Source organism: Cyprinus carpio, chromosome A6 (genome assembly GCF_018340385.1).
Source record: "Cyprinus carpio isolate SPL01 chromosome A6, ASM1834038v1, whole genome shotgun sequence".
Taxonomy (NCBI): Eukaryota; Metazoa; Chordata; class Actinopteri; order Cypriniformes; family Cyprinidae; genus Cyprinus; species Cyprinus carpio.
Genome location: NC_056577.1, coordinates 429,933 through 452,729, shown reverse-complemented (window position 1 = coordinate 452,729; position 22,797 = coordinate 429,933). Strand labels below are relative to the sequence as shown.

Here is a 22,797-nt window from a genome sequence, read left to right as displayed (position 1 = left end):
TCTATCTATCTATCTATCTATCTATCTGTCTGTCTATCTGTCTGTCTGTCTGTCTATCTAGGCCAAATAATGAAACCATTCTGTATAGAGCATTTTTGGGATACAGCAAAAAGACAGAAAAGGGGACAGAAAGAGTGACAAAGGAACATATAGGGGAGGAGGAAAGAGAATTGTGAATGTGAGGTAATGTGATGGTGTTTTCCTCCTGCGTGCATCACATAGTGAGGGAGAGGGGAGTGTGATGGTGGTGTTTTCCTCCCGCATGCATCAGTAAGATGTGAAGATGGCGGAGCTGCAGATGCTGTTGGAAGAGGAGATTCCTGCTGGTCGAGGAGCTCTGCTGGACAGCTACGCCAACCTAGAGAGAGTCGCCGAGTACTGCGAGAGCAACTACATTCAGGTGACATTACAAAACCTTGAAAACATCCGAGACACGGCCAGATACCGGATGAGAAATGACACAAGAGATTAATGATCCGACTGCTTGTGTTGTCGAGTGACAGTGCAGTCGAGCGGACTGAATTCATCGCGTATTATTATTGCTTGTAATTCATACTGGTTTATATTACACTAATTCAACACTTAACACACTTTATAGGCGTTTTGTTGATATTTCCAGTGGTTTTGTACAGAAATGGGGCCTCAAACGCTGAGCTAGTAGGCTAACGTGCTAGCCGAAGCGAAACCAATGAGTAAACCTCAAGTGTATCACATCAAAAGACAGTTTACTTTAGCTCTTTTTAAATTTAATATGAATTTATTCGTTTTATATGCATAATTAAAACCGAGTGATATGATTTAAAGTGGTGTGTTAATGTATAATAGCGTTTGTGAAGATATTTTAATCACAGCAGCGCAGTGTTTTTGAAGTTAGCTCTGCTGCTAAATACTGGGGGCTTATGGACTGTTTTATTTGATTATTTTGCTTTTTAGTGTAATTATCTATTAATGTTAGTGTTTTTACTAGTTTGCTATTATTATGGTGTTGTTTGTGTTAGTTTATTATCGAGAGCGAATGTGTACAGTTTTCTGTTTTAGTATTTTTGGTACTATCGCGTTTATTTGCATTTTCGAAATCGCAAAATTTTACTATTGTTATACATGATTAACTGTGGTATCTTTTCATGACAAATATGGCGGTTAGGTTTAAAATCTGCCTTTTGCCAACAAATACCGTTTGTTTGTTAGTTATGTTTGTCTAATTATGGTAATGCAGTGCTTGCTTACTATGGTATTATACAAGTACCATTGCTAGAACTATGGTAAATGCAGTTTTTTTCCTGCTAGCATGAGTTTTATGATTCACTCTGGAATCTGTAAAGTGCTTCTGGAACGATAAAATGAATGACTAAATTTGTGTTATTTTCAGCATTCCTGGGGGATCCACAGAAGTGGGTGTGTAAGGATATGGACTTCTCTGTTTAGTGTTTGTAGTCCCTCAGAAATAGTGCATTAGAAATCAAACTTTTGACATTTATTGCTCCAAAAATACAGAGCATGTCACATGGGCCCCGGCAGATCAGTGACTGGATGTCACTGGATATGAGTTTGTTCTCTGTGGATGCTGATTCCAGTACTTTTGAGTCGTGATGCGTTCCTGATAAATATTGCATGCTTGACTAGCGTTTGCCGGCCTGTTAATGCACAACAATCATCGGGTTAGAGTTTAAGAATGAGAGCTCACAGTTGTAAAGATGCTAAACAGGGTTTGCTTTGTGATTTGACTCAGGGAATCGTGCAGAGCAGATATGATGCTCTATGAATGCATTTTGTTATGTCATCTGAAAAGAAAATCTGTTAGTTGTGAGCGAATTGTGAACATTGTATTTTCTCATGGCTTTGTCACAGCAGGTTCAGAAATGCCATAAAAAGCTTCTTGTGACCAAGCTTGGATTTCTTTCCATGGCAGCATTTAGCTTGGGTTGATATGAGTCTTGCTTGCATGTGGTCTGGTTTTAGTTTAGTATGTAACCCAATATTTCCCACTCCCTGAATTCATGCATATTGCATACAGATATGTTTGTGAATTCAGACAGGTTCTCATTCTTGTCAGGAATTATAATTTTTTTTTTTTTTTTGCAGAAATAAGCCTAATCACATTCGTTTTTTGTTCTGGGAAGGTCATATTAATAGATAATTGTTTGCATTATTTTGCACGTGTCATGGTCATATATAGAAATGTTGCATTTGATAGAAACATTAGTGCGTTTTGGACCTCTAGTGTTTTATTGAATGAATCTGATGTTTTCCTCAAAGCGTTAATGACAAAAGAAGGTTTTTATCTCGAGCTGACAGTGCAATGACTGTTCTCCCATAGTTTGTCTCCTCATCATGACATTCAAACCCTGTATGATTGTCTTTCTTCAGTGGAACACCAAATGGCTAAATGTCCATACATATTAAAAAAGGAGAAGATGAAAGTACAATATAAGAAGTACTAGGACTTGAGAGCAATTCCAAATCTTGGAAAGCCATATGACTGTTTTGCAGGAAGAAAAAATAAAAATAAACTGTTTCATCTCTGAAAAAAATCTGAGCTGGAGCTCACAAATCTCTTTTATTTGTGTTGAATTAAAGTAAATGAACCTTTCATGACAGATATGACATTATTATTCACTCCAAATCACCCTTGGTTCTCGCATGTGTTGCATTGTAATCTGTCACATGACATCTAAAATCATGACTGTAAATTAGATTTAAGCGGTACTGCATATTCATTATCAGTGTATAATTATTCAATATCAGTATGTAAGCAACAGGCCATTCCTTACATAAAGCTTTCGTTTGGCTTTTGAAGACCTGACATATAGTGCTCAAACTAGTTTTGTGCCGATAGACGATAGTATTGTGTATCGACAATAGTTAGAGATATTGCCTGTTGCCATTGATGATATAATAATAATAATTATTATTATTATCAGGCTAGTATTATCTAATTAATATTAGGGCTTATGTGTTCCGTCATATTTATTTTTCAGCGGTTTTACAGTGTTGCGTGTTATAACCAATCACACACGATTCCATTAAAGTGAATTTTACTGCACAGCTATAGAGATGAGAAATGGTAAAGATGATAAAATATTAAGTGTTTTAAAAATGTGTTCATGACTTTGAAGGTCAGTTATTGATTATCAGGAATACAATTATGATGTTGTTTACGAGATAGCGTTGCTAGCTAGCTAACGTTAGCCTAAACAGTTAACGATAGTGTTTAGTTTTTCAGCATTTAGATGTACAATTATTTGTAGGTACTCTCCTGGGATTACCAGGCTCTTGTTAAATGTTAAATAACATGTTAATGCCGTTATCATTATTCACGGTGTTGCAATTATTTTGTTTCTCAGTTTCTGACAAGAACGAGGCAGGAGAGGTCTCTGAGAGGGTCTCAAGAGTCTCTACCTATATATACTACAACATCAAATGACGCTTTACCGGAAGTTTACGAGCTGGCTTATCTTAATGCGGAAGTTCTAAAGAACACTGTGCATATGGTCAATTGTCTCATCATAAACAACGAAGTGCAGATGTACGTGCGATGTAAGTATAAGAGATTTATTCATCATACGGTGTAGATAGCTTCATTGATTATAACAAGAGTGTTTTTTTAAAGTGCGTAAACTCGCGCTAGACTGAAGTCAGTGATGATTTTCTTTGATAATGTAAATATTCTTTGCTCATTTTCTGTAGCTGCTGTTAGAATAACTTACAGGGTTCCCACAGGTGCTTGAAATCCTTGAAAGTTTGTGAATCTGAAAAAAAAATTCCAAGGCCCTGGAAAGTTTTTGAAAATAAACATACATTGACACAGGTCCTTGAAAGTGGCTTGAATTTATTTTGTGCAAGAGTTTTTCAGGAAAAATTCCATATTATTCAAACTCTCTTGTCAAGTTTATTTGTATAGCGCATTTTTTACAAAATACATTGGGATACAAATCAATTGCAAAGCAACTTTACAGATAAATTAAGTTTCTACAATATTTAGTAGTAGCTTATCAGTGGTGACTGTCAGTTTATGTGCATACGGCAGAATTGTTCGGAAAAATCAATTAAAAACGTTAACAAACAGACGATTAACACTAGTATATAGCAATTATGCAATCAAACTTGGATAGCCAAAATGGTCGTTATTTCTGTATGTTGTTTCAGGGTTAGCATCATCTGAGGTCCCTCTGATGGGTTGGCATCATCTCTTCTCAGGTGTTCTGGATCCAGACTGGATGCTTGTGTAAATTCCTGAGTTACAAAACAGAGCAAACAAATAAGAGACATAATTACGCGCGTAGCTGCTGTTTCCAACCCAAGTTAAAGAATAATAATGTGGGCATTTGATCAGATATAACTGCAGTCCAAAATTATGAGGATGCATTATTTGAATGCTTGACCAAAGAGGGGTGGTTTTTAATTAGATTTTAGTGTTTGAAAAAGAGAAACGAAAACTAATGTGGTTCTTCTAATGTTGTTATTTTGCCAATACCTCATGGCTTATATAGGTACTATGTATAGCTTGCTTGATTTACATTAGTTGTTGCCACATCTAGAGATAACACTTGGTTTTACGGACCATAGTACACATTTACGTGTTATGTTAGTGCATGCAATAAGTAGAGTTTCCCACGTGAGGTACTTTGTGTTGTACTGTTTGCCAGTGTAAGGGGGATTTACGTTGTTATGTGAAGTGTTTAGCGAGTGACCATATTTCCTAGGTACTTCGTATTTTTCCCGGACATATTCCTCTTTTTGAATGTCCTCACTTTTTGGATCTGGAAAAAAAGGCCGCCGGCCGAGATTTCTGAATCACCCAAAATGTCGGGATGAAGTCGGTTTTGTACTTTCTACAGTCACCAAATGCTGACACCTGCACGCTCGTGTTGAATGCAGGGTTTGCCAAGTCCTGCATTTTCTTTCCTATGTCCTACCTTTAAACTGTAAATGGGTTAATTTTCCCCGCGTGGGTTAAAGGTTTCAAATGTTGCTTAAATTTTAAATTTGACTGAAATGCTTGTATTGAAACATTTTGCATTCTACCTATGATACAACTGTGCTAGATGTTTAAGTGTTTGTGGAAGGAGGGGCACTAGTAAGAAGCTTTTTAGCTGTGTTTATGATCAATATGCATAACAGTAACTGTAAAAATGTATTTTAGGTATGGAAATGACATTTTCAGTTTTGATATTTGGAATAATGGTTCATTGCACTACTTTGGCCGCACTACTTTAACCACACCAACTACAGCCCCTGTGTGCACCGTCAGCCCCATGCCTCATGCCGGATTGTCGACCACTGGTCCTCACTTTTTGCCAGGAATGAGACACATAAATGTGGTGGTCCAGCACCTAGCATGACAATTCATGCACTCGCACGCAACCGTAAACTACTAGCGAATTTTGCCGGTGTAAACAAACATACAAATACGTTTCACAGCACACACAGCCGTAAATTAATGTGTTGAATTGCTTTTGCTTGTTTAAGAGTTAGATGCAGAACACACTGGAGGTAAGAAAAAACTTAATAAGCACAGATATTATTATGATATATATAATATATTATATATATATATATTATAATATATATATATCTAGTATATATAGCTATATTATATATCTGACAACGTTCTGGTTACATGAGCCTGAGCTCTTTACAGATAAAATCCATGCACAAAAGTTATATTCGAGATCATTTTAGAATACAGTCTACTAGGAGACAATGTAACTGAATCATTCTTGTCAGTTGTATGAGAACAGATAGATATCAAGCACATGGAGTATCAGATCTCTTGTCACTAATGGACCAAAAATCAAATGGACAACAGCAGCTAGGTAACAAATAGTTAGTGTTGAGAGACATGAATAAACTTGTAACACCAATTATCTCTTACAAAGAGATGCTTCTTACGATGTTACCGTCGCTCTCACTTGAAATGTAGTCCCCATCATCAAGTCCTTGAAATTTGAGGTACTTTGGACCTGAAAATAGTCCTTGAATTTGAAGTTTTAATCGACGGTCAGTGAGGCGATCCCTGAACTGATCGGACATGTAAGCAGTTATAAATTAGTAACTTACAATGATTTTATCAAATTGCGTCTGAATCATGTTAAAAACAAATTCAGGTCATAGGAAAGAGAAGTATTATGAACAGAAATCCATATGTGCTATTTACACTTAACAGATATAATGTGTAGTTAATAGATGTACAATAACATTAGTTTGACTTTTAGCCTTGACCTGCGTTTGTGATGCTCTGGCACATGAAACTAGGTACAGTTAAATATAAAAAATTAAATGCACGCGAATTTCTCATACTGTATCAGCCGATGTTGGGGTTGAGCGATAGTGCTGATTATTGATTGATGGAGGCCTATCGCCCACAAACGTAGCACACCAAAACCACGGGGGAGATTAAATTTTTTGTGATGCTACTAGATTAAAGGTTGGAACACGGCAGATAGATGATTCCACCCTACCTTGAGGTTAAGAAATACTAGCAGCTCAGACATTCTGCTTCTGTTTCCTTTTGGATTTCACATGGAAGAACCAAAATAATATGCGTTGGTAGAGCACGATGGGAGCGAGGCCTAATTCTGCTCCAGGGTAACACCAAAATAATAATTACGGTGTAACAAGAGAAGTGTGGCGGGAGCGTCACACTTCATTTAAAAAACCATTCCGACCACAGTCTGACCCAAGGACCATTGGTTTTTAAAGACCTATTGATGTCCAGCTTCAGGGGCCCAGCAGCCTAGCGAGAGTGTTTCAGGTTTAGCACCAGTGACAAAATGACTTTTCATAAAGCTCGCCTGCCTGTATGGGGAAAAACTTCTGGTGTCCCTGGAGAGAAATCCATAATTATATCTTCCTCTACCAACATATTTAATTCTCAGTTAATGCAACTATGTCTCAAAAGGGGGTGCCCCTGGCCCCTTGTTTTTTTTGTGGATCTCCTCATTTCATTATACAATCCAACAGGCACATCGCGGGTATGTATGTCACTCTAGTCTCCCGAGAAGATGTTTGAAATCGCTTGGAGGGCACGGACAGAAGGACCAAGGATTGTGATGCTTGCTTAGAGGGACCAATCCACTTTGAGTGTCGGTCTAAACGAGCCAATGGACATTGGCATGCGCATGATTGATCCAGTGGTTGGTTTCAACCCCTCAAGTCCTTGAATTTGAGGGGTAACCACCTGGACCTGAAAAGTCCTTTGAATTTGAAGGGCCTGTATCAAGGTGTGGGGATCCCTGAAACTTAGGACATGTAAGCGCGGTTATACTTAGTAACTTACAATGGGATTTTTATCAAATTGTCATAATCATGGGTGGGCAAAAACCCAAATTACAAGCGGACATAGAAAAACCGTTTTATGACATGACCATCCATAATGCTACTTTTACTTAAAAGATATAATGTGTAGTTTACTGAGATTACATCAACATTAGGCTACTTTTAGCCTTACCCTGGCAGAGGTTGTGTTCATTCTCTGGCTATGAACTGCCAGCTGCGCGCATGGCTGGCGATAGAGAGGGAGGATCTAGTGTTGGTCCACGTGTAGTCTCTGTCTGTGATCTTCACATGCTCTTTGGGACCCAGAGATAGAGGGAAAAGAAGCTGCTTATATTGTCGAGATTTTGGCAACAAAAGATTCTTCCACCCGGCCCTACTCGCAGAGGGAGAGGGTGCATTAACAGCTCTGAAGGAGACAGCATGGGCCTCCCATTTCGGAGGGTGAGGCATCCAGTTTGGCCCTGCCAGGTGGAGGTGGTAGGGGGTCCACATAGACACCCTAGCTACAACACCATTCGGCTAAGAGTGATACATGTGAGGCGCAACAGTGAGAAAAGTATAATGAAAGGTTGGTGTCCTGGAACAAAAAACCGGGGCACGTTGAGGGAAAGGAATGGCGATGAACTAATGACTAATGTAGCTCAGGTACAGGAGTAAGACTCAGTCTGCTGATATTGGAGAAATTACTATTTTAGTTGGATTTGATATGAATTAGCGTTTGGCTGTTAATTTGTTTGATGCTATCAGCGTGTTTCTCTCACCCTTTCAGGTTCACACATACCCTCCTCCCCTGCTATCCTCAACTCACCGTACATCACTGGGCCTTCCATATATTTGACAGCATCACCATGGATAAGCCGGGCAGGCGCGTGAATGAGGATTGTAGGCGGCCATATGAGGGCAGTGACTCGAGGCGTTTTTTTTTTTTCCTGTTCCAGGCTTGCTCTGATTGGTTGCGCAGTGTCTGTTTGTGCATTAATATAAAGGAGGAACAATCATGAACGGAGGGAGTAGTGGTGATATTGGACAAAAAAAAAATTATAGTCAAACTGGGATTTTTTTAAAAAATATTTTGAGTGTATTTTTGTCGTTGGGGCCTTGGCTGTTTTTTCAGGAATGTTGATTTTATTGGTGCCTTTAATATAAACAAAATAATTCCAAAAGTAGTGATGGCAGCACGGCCACTTCTTAAGCCGAGTAATTGAGTCATTTATTAACAGATTTGTTCAAATGACTGATCATAATTCATTCCAGGAGCAAATCAAGTGACTGCATTTAGTGTATTGGTCATTGAAATCATCGGACTCACTCGTTTCATATTCAAAAACACGGAATTCATTCAGAGATTGGTATCGCGTTCTCTTCTGTGGCTTTGTTTGAAACTATTTCATTTGATGAAAGACAGATATATGTGTCTAAAATATAGTATCACCTAATATTAACTTGGTTTATTCAGCTGTTGGATAAAATCAGTCCAACAAATAATCGATGCTGATATTGAGGAAAAGAGCAACTCTTGCATTGTGAAATTGCTTCAAACTTTATCACATAATATATAAATAAAAACCAAAAATCTACATAGTGGGGAATTTTTCCCTCCATATCTTTGAATTTTTGGGGGGTTGTTTTAAAGGGATAGTCCCACCCCACAAATGAACATATTTGTTCCATTAAGTCACTTACCCCCCATGTTCATTCCAAACGGCCGTCAAAACTGCTTTGTTCGTCTTTGGAAGCACAATTTAAGATATTTTGGATGGATGAAAAACCTGAAGGCTTAGTGGACTGTCCCATAGACTGCCAAGTACAATAACAGTGTCAAGGTCCATAAAAGGTATGAAAGTCATTGTCAGAATACTCTGCCACAAGGATCTGTGCCACAAGGATGCGTTGTTTCTACATGTATTTTGCTTTGATTTGAAATAAAACAGCGCATCCTTGTGGCGTGGATGACACAGAATCCAGCACACACAGCATACGGTGATATGGAGAGGACACAGAGGAGACCGTTGACAAAGGAATTATTGAATATAAAGTTGTTGTTTGTTTTTTTCTCGCTTACAAAAAGTGTTCCCGTCTCGTCATATAACCATATTGCACGTCTGATGGCAGTATGAAGTATTCTGACAACGTCTTTCAATACCTTTTATGGACTCTTGACACTGTTATTTATTTGGCAGTCCTATGGGACAGTCTCAAGCCTCCCGGTTTTCATCCAAAATATCTTAATTTGTTGTTCTGAAGATGAACTGAGCTTTTACGGGTTTGGAACACAACAGGGGGGTAAGTGATTAATGACAAAATGTTTTCATTTTGGGGTGGGAGTATCCCTTTAATAGGATACATAACAAAATGAAAGCATGCACATCTCAAGACAACACTCAATAATGTAAGCTCGCACGCCACCGGTTTAAAAAAATGTATCTTATTATGTTATAGTAGAGCGAAACAGTGATTGCAACACGATCCTCAAGGCAGGTAAAAACGAGGGAACAGAAATTAGGCCACGATCAAGATCATGTTCTCTTTCACCTCTATTCATCCTTCTGTGCTGATATTAACACACACACACTCTCTCTCTCTCGCTCTCATCTCTCTCTCTCTTCGCCCTCTCTCTCTCTCTCTCTCTCTCCTCTTCCTTTTTCTTTCCATATAGTCTCCAGATAAGCACAGAGCTCTAGAAGAAAACCAAAAGCTACACTACTCAGTCTTTGGCCAGCGTAGCATATCTGATCAACACTCTCGCCAACAATGTGCTCCAGATGCTGGACCATACAGGCGTCTCAGCTACGCGCGCATGGAGTCCCGTCCCATCAACAACATCTCACAGGTGCTTTTGTTATTAATACTGCTATACAGACATCTGCTAGTGTGGGTATCTTATACTTGTCTGAGATGAGCAGGGTGGTACATTGCAGTTTTTGTTTGCAAGTTATTTTGCTTCTATATTCACGTTAATTTTCTAAAGCAAAGCGTCACTATTAAATATTACTACCTAAAAGTAAAAAGATTTATAATTAAATTCAATAACCCTAAGTATTAAAACTTTCGGTGTATGACAGTACCTTTATATTAACTAAAATAAGATTTATTTATCAACTGAACGTTTGAAAACACGTCGAATGCGACTGCTTGGTCATTCAATAGTTTTACTTTTAGGCTCTTCTTGATTTTAACATGGTTGTGATTTCATGCTCACAACCCTGTAATCTGGATTGGTTTTCCATGAACCAATTTCTGCATACATCAAATCATACGACATCATTCCTCCACAGACGGTGGACATCCATAAAGAGAAGGTGGCCAGGCGAGAGATTGGCATCCTCACCACCAATAAGAACACTTCCCGCACAGCACAAGATCATTGCAACCAGCCAATCCTGAGAGGCCTGTACGCCTACATCCGCAAGCCCGTTGACCTACAGTCTAGCTGGATGACTGCTAGGAACCATGAGCTGTAAAGGTAGGGATGGATGAAGCCAGTTGTATATGTGTGACCACGCTGTGAACCTGATGTCTAAACCTGCATGGGAAATCATCATTCGCCCTCACACAAAATTCCAAACTTTTTATGAAATGACTTGATTTCAACAGTGAAAAACTCGCCAGAAAACAGTAGTTTAGTTTTTACGGACACCTTTAGAGTCTGTTTTGTGTGTTTTACATATAAACCAAGTACTTATTGTTGGTTTTAGACGCAAACATTAATATGTTTGTGAAAGTGTGAAATAAAGTAAATTCATATGAGATTTTCCTTTCCATAAAGGGCTACAAGCACTGCACCAGCCATGTTACACATCACATGACCAGCTAAATTACTATGCTCACTTTATTTCTGCGTCACCCAGGTGTTATAAGACTTTTTGCCTTGTTAATAGTCAGCTATCAGCTGCTATATTCAGCCTGACAAATCAAAAACAAAAAATTTATTAATTGCACCTTTTAATATAATAATGTTTGTCAAAATACCAGTATATACTGTGCATCACTAGTTAATATGGAATGTATTTTGTTCTTTGGATCATATGGTGGACTTGCGGGGGCGCTACCGAACTAGCTGCTCTGTGTGTGTTTGCATGTGTGTGAGTTTTTCTCTTTACACTTCACGCTAAACTGTTTGCATCTTGTTTCTCTCCCTCAACCCTCTCTTATTGCCTTCATTTCTGAGTGTGTGGTTACTAAGGTTAAGGTAAGGATTCAGTTGGGCTTGTTTGATGTGTGTTTTTGTGTTTGGTGCTGGAATGTTCCGTGTCTTTACATTTGTTCTGATAATGAGTCATTTGACACTTGCCCCCACAGGTCAATGGCCCTAGAATATGACCCTCAAGGAAAGCGGGTACCAACTCCCACGCACAGCTGCCCAGACCCCCAGAAACACACCCAGCCCCCCGGCCCGGGGCAAAGGAAACCTGAGGTAAGTACATGTTTGCAAAGGCTCTTTTTTTATTTATCTTTGATATTGATAAAATGAAAGCAATAATTTGTCAGGAAATGGGCAGTTATATACTTTTGAAATATGTACTTGAACTACTCATGACTAACTGTAAATATCACACATAACTGTGGAAAACATTTTCAAAAGTCCATATTGCCATTGAAACATTCATAAAAAAAAAATTACTGAGTGCATTTCAGCTACAGGTCTCAGACATAATTTCAGCCTGATCTGAATTGTTTTAGCATCATCATATTTTTAGTGCAAAAAGCAGCTTAACTTGCATTATAAATGGACATCTAGGAGTGAAATAATCATGATAAAAATGCATGAAAAGACCCCCTTGAATTGTTGAGAATACTATTGTGCACATGTTGATATGGTGGTTGGTTGAAAAGGAAAATTCTCATTGTCGCTCTCTCTCCATCTCTTATCTAATCTCTATTCCTGAAAGCCATTTTCCAGAGCCATGCTCGCACCACATCTACGAATGTGTTGTTTGTATTGTCTTTAACAGTTTTGGCTTGTTTCTCTGTTCAGGGACGGACTCATTTTCTGTTCTATGTTTTAAGGGATATGACACACTGAAGCTTTCTGGATCTTTGTGTTTCAGTCTTTTGTGCCTTTTTCTGCCACTGCAGGTCACTGTGGAGAAGAAAAGACTGTCCATGTTGTGTTTGTGATGTGTTAGTATTATTTTTATGTCATTGAGTTTTTACAGTCTGATGTCTGTTACTGTATAAAATCTCGACTGTGTTTATTCTTCCCGCTCATACCCGTGTCCATGGCCCACCCCCAACCCCTCACTGTCACCATGGCAACACAACGGTCCAACCACAAGCAATGCAGACAACCTTCTGTATGCAACACAACAGGCTTCTTTAATACATACAGACACATGACAGATTTCTGCTAGTATGGGAAGCCAAACAACCCAAAAGTGGGATGAAACAGCATGGTACAAAAGAGTTCATGCTGCACTGTCCTGTCATTTGTTATGAAATAACCATATCTTTTGTTTTGCATCCATCTAAAAAAAAAAAAAAAATAGAAGTTCATATTAGATGAATATAAGGATTAAGCAGTAATGGCTTTTTATATGACCAAACAATTTTTGTGTTTAAGTATCTGATTTAATAAGTATCTTATTCATTTCTGTTTTTTATATGTAATGTATACAGCAATTTAATATTAAAACAAAAAACTTAATAATAATAACGCATTTGCTTATTAACTACACACAGATAGAAAATTGCATTTAGAAAATGTCATTAATAACAAAAAAATGATGTTACATGAAATCAAAAGTATTTCATTCTCTTCACTGTGGTCTAACTGTTAAGATAAAATGCTACATATTTCTCACTTGAGAATGAAACTAACACTGTTATTTCCTGTTTAATGCACAGTGGTGTTGACATTTACTGGTAGACTCTATTAGAGAACCACTAACTGAAAAGTGTAAAAAGTATTGGTCGAACCAATTTTTTGCTCTACTTCTAATTAAGTATTTTTTTTTAAGTATTTCAGTTCACTTTATTATCCTTAAGGCATTGTCAGGTGACTTTATTATTTAAACCTATACTGTTTTTTGTTGTTGTTGAGTTTAAAAGCAAAAATAACTGTATTGTCATACATTCTGTTTCAAATATTGATATTATTTGTAGATCCAGACATAAAATTACTCCTTGGTCTATTTTGGTGATACTGCCAACCCTAATTGCCTCGCAGATCTACAAATCTATAAATTAGACATGACTCATGAGGGTTTGCTTTACTGTTGTGATGTTCTAAATGGATTTCAGACTACAAGATGTGACACAAGATCTCTCAGTATGTAATTATTGGAGTCTGTCAACAATGATGTTTGACTCCACCCCTTAGTGGATATTAAATTATTTTAACCCCGCCCCCCCCTCGGCAGGCGCCACTCCCCTTACCGGACGCTCGAAACCTGTGCGGTCCACACAGTCGTCCCTAACGGACTATGTGCAGAGTCCAACACGAAAACACCGCACCACCCCTGCAGAGCCCGGCTTAGAACTGCATCCGTTAATCAGAGGACCCGCACGTACAGGTACTCACACACACAGACACACAGCATTATCCCCTGGACAGGCTTTAAAAAAAATTAACTTTAAAAAGGAAAAAAAAAGAGGTCCCTCACACTTTCTCACCCTCTTTTTTTTGCATCCTCTTTTCCTTTCCCGTCTGTCCTTCCTGTCGCTGTTGTTCTGTTTTTAAGCTGTCTTTATTTGGTGTCTGTTGCAGTGTGACTTTCGGCCAAAGTAACAGTCACTCACTAACTTTCTCTTTTCTTCTCCTTTGCTTTCTATCTCTCTTATTTGGATCTTTTTTGGGTTCAGACAGCCATAGCCTACTTAAAGAAGAGCTCTTTCCTGCTCTTTCACTTACCGTCTTTTTCTATTCAGTCTTTTTTACACGTATCTCGTCATCTCTTTGCTGTGTGCATTCTCAGCACTCTGATTTTGAGAGTCTCAGGGGACAACAGAGAGCACATACTTCATTCATTACAGAACTCTTCCTCCTCTTTCCTCTTCTCAAGATTCAGCACACCCAATTCCTCAATTCAATGACCATGCGAGATGTGTATGAAGAGATCTCTCTTTGTACATTCAATACAGTACTGTTCAAAGTTTTTTTTTTTTTTTTTAAGAAATGAATACCATTTATTCGCAAGGATGCATTGAATTGATAAAAAGTGACTGTAAAGACATTCAAAAATGTTTGCAAAACTGGGTTTCAGTTTCAACCTTTTAAACTTTGTTCAAGAAATATTATCACCCGGTTTCCACAGAAATATTAAGCAGCAGATTATTTTTTTTTCAGCTGTTTTCCACCCTAAAATCACCCTGAAGTTGATCATCACAGGTGGAAGTGATTGGTACGTTTAGAAAACTTTGATTGTGCAAAAAACTAAACTAAGCAAAATTGTTAAAATGTTATTATCTTAAAACTCTTTAAATACAGAATGTGCATTATTCATTGACAAGGCTGTTGTTAGATTTGAAAACTGACACAAAGAAGGAAATGCTTATGTAATTTGGCCAAGTGGATAAGTGTTGGCTGATCTAATCTGGAATTACTTCTGCTTGACATTAGCGGATAATTCATTCAATTCAATTCAAGTTATTTGTACGACGAGCGCTTTTTTAACGATAATCAAATCATTGCAAAGCACCTTTACAGAAGATTATCTGTTTCTACAATAATCTGACAATGTCCCAAATCGCTGTCAGAATAATGGCCAGTTTTTCCAATCAGTCTGCCACTATTATTGTGTTCAACCAATCTAAAATGGTCAAATATTCTTCATAGTCATTTCATCATTCCACCATTAGTTAGTCTGAGAAAATGACCAAGTATAGTCTTTATAACCTTAAGTCATCTATTGGTAATTGGATATGAACAAATACCGGCTATATATCATCCAGGCCAATTAAATTGTTTTATCTGCTAAGTTATGAGCCTATAATCACTGAAATTCTGAAATAATCAAAAATTGATTAATTACTTGGCCTGGTCACTGAAAATTTTGATGAAATGTGCTGAAATGATTTTTTTTTTTTTTTTTTTTTGAATGTGAGGTAAAATTAAATTTAATGGCACACACTGTTGTGAATGATTCAATTCTTTAAACGAAATGTAATAAACTGTTCTTCCTTTAAAATGACTTTTCTTTTCTGTTGACGTCACTTATAACCAAACAGTTATTAGCCTTTTATATTTCGTCTGACTTCATTCTGGTACAACCGCTTTTGGGGATCAACTCTCGAAGGATGAAAATGAAGTCCCACCCTACATTTTTTCCACCTAGTTCTTGGAAATACGTTAAGTTATGGAAGTAAAAAGTTCATGCCGCGGCTGTCCTGTCATAGGCATGGTTCTTGACCATTTGTGGCAGTTAAGGGTAGCAATGATGTGTTTTGTGTGTGTCCAGCAGTGGCAAGCAGCAGCGGCGGCAGTCCATCCCAAGCAGTCGCAGTACGCAGCACGAGAGAAGAAACAGTGGGAGTGGAAGCGTGGGCGTGCCCATTGCCGTGCCAAACCCCAGCCCCGCCCACAGCCTTTCCCGGTGAGATTCCTGCTCTTTGTGTGATTAAGTATTAGTAAATGAATCTGACAACTGTCCAAGGTTCTGAAGAAATTATCGTTGTTACTGTATTGAAGGCTATTTCCTGTCCCACTATTAGCGATGATAATTCTCTTTCTGTTCACTGCCTCTTTATTATTCCTTCTCTTTTACTCGCTGCACCTATCCCTTCTCCCCTGTGACCCTGTTTTTCCTTTCGACCTTTCTTCACCATCTGTTCTGTCACTCTTGTTATCTTTCTCCCCTGGGCTTCCTGTTTCTGATATGGCACGCGGGGCTGCAGGTACAACACCTGCCCCTCCCAACCCTCACCAAACCCCCTCCGAGCTTTACTATCCCTGCCCCTCCCGTACCTCCGCCACCTCCCACCCCAGAGCCAGTGCCCCCTGCCCCTGCCCCGACCCCTGCTCTGCCAGCAGAGGGCCCTCCTGAAATACCACCACCACCCCCACAGCTTCCCCCCAACCTTCCCATTAGCTTTTACCAATTCCAACCCCTGCTGCTGCAACTAGGACCCCCGTCAAGTGAGTCCCGTCATAGGTGAGTCATAAACAAAAAAATCAGCTCCTCACTCAAATCCATCTCCACACTCGTCCATCTTTTTGAGTGACAACCTGCACGTGATCATACGTGATTTACCTGACGTCACCCAGGATTCATCCCTCCTGCATCTCACCCAGGCTTCACCAGCATGGGGCTTGGTTTGTCTTGGCTTGCTGTGCATCCGTGCTCCAGCTCTTGGTTGGATTACATTCCCAGTGGCATTTGTCTCCATCACATCATTTGGTCCATCTTTACTTCCTGTTCATCCTTCTTAGATACTATTTTGGGGTCGTTCTTTTAAGATTGAGATGTTTCATAAATCAAAGTTAGGAAGTTTATCATGGGCCAACATATTACATGGACACAGATTGGTTCGAGGATAAATTTTTTCTCTGTAGCTCTGTTCCAAAACTAGTGATCTGCCTACCTAGACAGTATTTTAAGGATCATCTTTTTAAGACAAGGTATATGTTCCCTTCTAGGATGCATCTTTAGGCAACATTACATGTCTCTTCATGGTGAAGGTAATTCCATAATGCACTCCAACAAGCTCCAGACCAAAATGTATCCAATGCTATGGCCCAAGTGAGAGAAATGTTGTTTATAGCAATGCAACCGTATTTATGGTATTGGCCAATATTGGAGTTTTTTAGATTAATTTGTGGATGCTCATTTTCCCAATTTACATTTTAAATGTAGATTACATTTGTTACTTTAAATCTTTATAGGAATAGTTCACCCAAAAATAAAAAATTTAATTTTTCAACACTCTTGTTGTTTCGTTCTTCTGTTGAAACACAAAAGAAGATATTATAAAGAATATTGGTACACCATATATACTGTTGAAGTCAGTGATTTTGTGTTTTCAGTTCATTCCATATATCATTGAATGTATCGTGGTCTGCCTATTGTGTATCCCGTACTGCTATTCAAAAGAAGAAACAGAATTAGTTTTATTAATTAAATTTTCTCTCTTGTCTCCCAGGCAATGGTCCTCACTTTTACAGTATGAACCGGCCAATGACACGGCACACCACGCCCTCAGTGGGAGGTTCCCTGCCCTATCGCCGGCCGTCATCAGTTACTGGACAGCCCAACAACATGCCTCAGAACACAAATCCAAACATAGATCCAAACCAGCTTAATGGAGGGCCACACTACAACCAAAACCAAGGTAGACACACAAGACATGCTCAAGTGTCCATATAATGGTAGAAAATTAATACAATAACTAGAGAAGGAGCTTGTTTGTATGTCATTTAAATCAGTGTGCTCGGTCTTAACTTGCCATCTCCTACTGTTTTCTTGTCAACTTCCTCTCTTTTCATTCCTTTTGTTTCACCCACCCTCAATTTTTTTGTTGTTTCCTTCCCTTTCTGTTTTTCCTTTCTGAACTGAATTACCCCTGTTGTTGGGTTGGGTAGCCCCTATGGCCCCTCCGCCCCCCTCTATTCTCCAGATCACCCCCCAGCTACCGCTCATGGGCTTTGTGGCTCGGGTTCAGGAGACCAGTAAGTTATCCATTTGGGAAAATACTCTCAAATATATGGAAGCCCGTTTCTGCTGCAGAATAAAAAAACAATTTTTTTTTCTTTTTTTCACAAATCTGACTTTTTTCCCCCTCACAAATTTTTGAGTTTGTGTCGTACAAGTTGGACCTTTTTTACCCTGAATTCTGAGTTTACAGCTTGTTTCAGCCATAGGATAACAAAAAAAAAAAAAGGTAATTGTGACCTTTTTTTATATCTCACAATTTAGACCTTTTCTATTGCAATTCTGAGTAAAAAAGGTGAGATATAAATTTACAATTGCAAGAAAATTGTGAATTGTGATATGACAAGTCACAATTACCTTTTTTATTTATTTCATGGTTAAAGAATTGTGAGATGTTAACTCATAAATCAGAGTGAAAAAAAGTCAATTGTGAGATGTAAACTTGGAATTACAAGAAAACTCTGAATTGTGAGAAAGTCACTATTACCTTTTTATATCATGACAAAACGGGCATGCATGCAAATGTGTGTTGTAGATTAATTAGTTTTTTTTTTTTGTAGTGTTTAACAAGTTTTGCATGCTCTTTAAACATGCATGTTTTGTGTTTTTTTTTACATATTAAAATGTCTCATTGTATTTCGCAGATCTGTTGCATGTTACTTCACATGTGATTTGATCCATCAATAACCTGCTAGAACATAGTGTTAAAGGGCTCATCAAATGAAAATCTGACTTTTTCCATGTTTAAATGTTATTATTGAGTGCCCGGTGCATCTACCACAGGGTTATTCAAATCTTGCCCTGGAGGGCCCATGCGGTGCAGAGTTTGGCTCCAATAAGGCCAACTTGTGTGAAATTTTAATTTGATGAGCCCTTTAAGATGTTCGGGGGGGAATTTCCAACAGTTGTGGTCCTAACCAGACCCGATAAGATTTCAGCAGCAAGTAATTTGTCACAAGATGAAATCAATCACAAATCACAGCCAATCAGAAGAGCATGTGGGCAGGATCGTATTCGCAATGAAATGAGTACCATTATTAAATGCATACAAATGAAAATCCATTTTAACATTATTCAATATACATAGTGGCACATAGATTACAGTTGGAACGTTCTTATTTCCCAAGATTTGAGCTAAATTATCCATTGTCGCTTTCATTATGGTTATTAAAATGTTACACACATTGAGTCAAAATAAAATGAAACCCTTGTAAGATAATACAAAGCACATAATCAGTACCTGTGATTGTCATTGGACATATAGTTTGTATGTTCTTGTTCCCAGCTGCGGCGTTGCAGAAACAGAGGATTCTATTTTCCTAACGGTTTCTATCACAGCTGGTTAGGACAAAAACTCTGATTAATAGGGGAAAGATACCTCTTGTGTTTTGAGGTGTCACGTCACGTCTGGTGAGGAGTGTTAGGCCACGTACACACTGAAATATTTTTTCTGAGAAAGTACACTGGAATTGTTCAGCTGTTGCTGTTTAACAGCCTACGTTCTGTAAATACACTTTGTTTCATTTGAAGTCAGACATGACTCAAACAGTTATCAATACTTCACTTTGAGTAATTCTATAGAACGGGCGTATAAGAGTCAGACTAATCATTTGTTTGTTTCATCTAATAACATTTAATTCAGACTGAAAGAGTTAAAAGTAATAATATAATTTATTAGATGTTGTGGTGGAGAAAACACTACCTTGGACCTTATTTATCTGTAGTGTGTACATGGCCTGTTCCCCGTTTCAAAAAAATATCTTATTGCTGTTTTGAGGAAGTGGAAATTCTTCCCATTCTAAATTTAATACTCCCTAATTTCTGTACTAACACATTTTCCTCCCTCCCCATCCAGCATGAGTCATTTGTCTCACATCAGCTAAAAGAAGTTAGACAATTCTCCCAGAAATAGCTTGTGTCTAAGATTATTTGTTCATCGCTTTAGTCTCAGACGCTCCTCCACCGCCGCCTCCTGCAGAAGAGGTGGAGTTTGAGGAAGCAACCCCGCCTCCACCTCCTCCAGAGGACTATGAGGATGAGGAGGGTGATGATGAGGAAGAGTCAGCGGTGGTGGAGTACAGTGACCCTTATGCTGAAGAAGACCGCCATGGGCCCCTCGCAGTTACCTGGAGAAAGGTACATTTCTAGCTGTTTCTCAGAGTGTACAGTAGACACTGGTTTCACCATGTAGGAATGCTCCTGTTGATTTGAATGGAGAAGGATCAAATAATTGCATTTCAATAATGTATATCATACCAGCAATGAAATCTGACAACGGTATCATAAATGTTACTTGTTTAGCTCAATTTATTTATTTTTTTTATACAGTTTATACGTTTTATTGAAAATCTGTGGTAGCCCATTTTTGCTACACAAGAAAAAGAAAATCAAGCTTTGGTAAATCATAATTATGACATAAGTTGGAATTGACAAGTCATAATTAGTGACATTGAGATAAAAACTCAATGACATGAGTCCAAATTTCTTGTGTCATTGTGAATATTAGCTGATGACTTTTAATGTCATAATTATGTCTTAATTTACCAAAGTGTGTATTTGTTTCTTGTAGTGGAAATGGGTTACTATAAAAAATTGTAGGGTTTTAAATTTTAATTGAATTTGTAGGGTATTAAAAATCTGGCCAGTGCCAATTATTTTTTTATTATTTTGGCTAATGACCCATAAATAATAAATAAATATAGTAATATATAAATGAAATAATATAATAAAAACTATATAAATTAAAAATACAATAAAAATTCAAATCAGTCACTTATATTACAACTAAATAATAAATATATACATAATTGAAATCAACAAACCCAAAAAATCATTTTAAAATATTAAAAGTGAATTTAGGCATCACAGTAATTTCCAGTATGAAAAATGGATACAGTGTTATTACATTATTACAACTAAAACTGAACACCATTAAAAAAAAAAATTATAATTTGAAATAAACTTGGGGTCTAGGGGTATGATTCTCGCTTGGGGTGCGAGTTGGTCCTGGGTTCAGATCCCGGACGAGCCCCCCAATTGTCACGACCCTGTCTAGGGCTAAGGCCGCAACATGAACTAAAATCGACAATCAGCGATCCTTTACACATTTATTTACAGAACCATGAGTGAAAGCACAACTTCAGGGGTGCGCAAAGGCCAAAAAAACAAACAAACACAAAGCTAGCTCCTAAGAGAAAAGCCTAAATTCCCTAACAAAAGAAAAGTTGATCACAGCATCACAATATACAATATTTTAGAGTGTAGCACAGTCTGTCATGCTGTAATACTTAATTCAATAAAAACATAACCAGCCATTGATTTTCTTATCTTTATCACACTATTCCCATCAGTGGTGGCGATTTACGACTACACGCGAGACAAAGAAGACGAGCTATCCTTCCAGGAGGGGGCGATCATATACGTCATCAAGAAGAACGACGATGGCTGGTTCGAGGGCGTGATGAGCGGGACCACAGGCCTCTTCCCAGGGACTACGTGGAGTCCATCATGCATTTACGCAGACTAAGCCACCCGGGTGGCGCCACTGCTCCTCTGTCCATCATCTTCCTCATTCTTTTGAAGTGCGCACATACACACACAAACACAAATGAATTCAGCTACACTACATCATGCACAAGCTTGTTGAAGACAAACAGACTGAGGAAAAACTGCGGTGAAGATTTTAACGAAAAAAACTGTTGTATAAGATAAATACATTAGGAACATTTATTCATCTCTTAATTTCAATCTCTTAGAAACATGTATCAGAGAAGTTTTGGTTTGCTTGACTTGTGTTGATAGTGATCGCTTTGCTTTCGCTCCTATCCGTCTCTGCTCTGGAGGAATGGGTCTGACAAGTTTTTTAGAAGGACAGTTGTACATTCTCATGTCATCACAGAATTGGAAGATGGCCATCTTGGATGGTGCATGTTCCTTTTACATCACCTCTTAACCGTGTGCTGTCAACTGACCAGCGACTGACAGAAAAGCTTTTGCCAAGAATGACAGAACGGTGATTTTATGCATATTGTTGTGCCAGGTAATAGAGAGACGCATTGGGTTTCTTTAGGTTTTCATTGTGTTGAGAGTTGAATTTCTTTTAAACCGTTACATTTTGAGTGCAGTTCAGTTTGATATCTTTAGCAGGAGGGATATACCAAAGGATTTCAGAGGAGTTTTGGACCGACTACAACCTTAAAAATACTTCTTTTTTCACCATTCCTTTACAAGATTTTATTGCTTGAAATATTTGCAAGTATGTGTATTTCTTTGTATGTATGATAAAAAGTAAAAAAACTATTAAATTGTTCAGGAAGTTTGTGCCATAAAAGAAATGTTCATAGATGGTCATATTTTTTTGGATGTAAGAGGTTTGTTTTTCTTGAATCTCAGCACCGGATGTGGTGTTCTTCAGGATGAACGTGTATTGTGATCTTTAACCTCCGATTCATCCCTTTGACCAACTGTGGACTTAAGATACAAGACTATTCTATATGTATGTTATAATATTGATTTTATATGATAGAAATACTATTGTGTTGGTGTATGACTGGTTTTAGAGACAAGAGAACCCCATTTATCTGCAATAACAAAGGCCACAGTTAGAAAAGTCCTCAGTCGACAAGCTATAGATTTTTAAAGCACAAGAGATAAACGTGATCTTAGGGAGAGACCCTTATAAAATGTGAAAGAACTGATTTTTGAATGAGAGATGTTAAGAACAGAAACCAGCCCAAGTTTTAAAATATCCTCATACCCACATGCAGATAATGTGGAACAAACTGTACTAATGCACAGAGACTTTTTTTATCAAGTATTTTGATGTCTATATGTAAGTGAGAGTGTGAAACCAATTGATTTCACTGGATCATTGGTGAATGACTTGCTTGTCTGTGTGCAAATCTTTATTTTCAATGAACGGTCTGTGGTGAGG

The 22,797-nt window shown here is 38.1% G+C and overlaps 1 pseudogene; it reads left to right on the top strand.

Moving 5' to 3' along the window:
- Positions 1-74: 74 nt before the first annotated feature.
- On the top strand, positions 75-21,350 carry LOC122134355 (annotated as a pseudogene).
- The last annotated feature ends 1,447 nt before the right edge of the window (positions 21,351-22,797 follow it).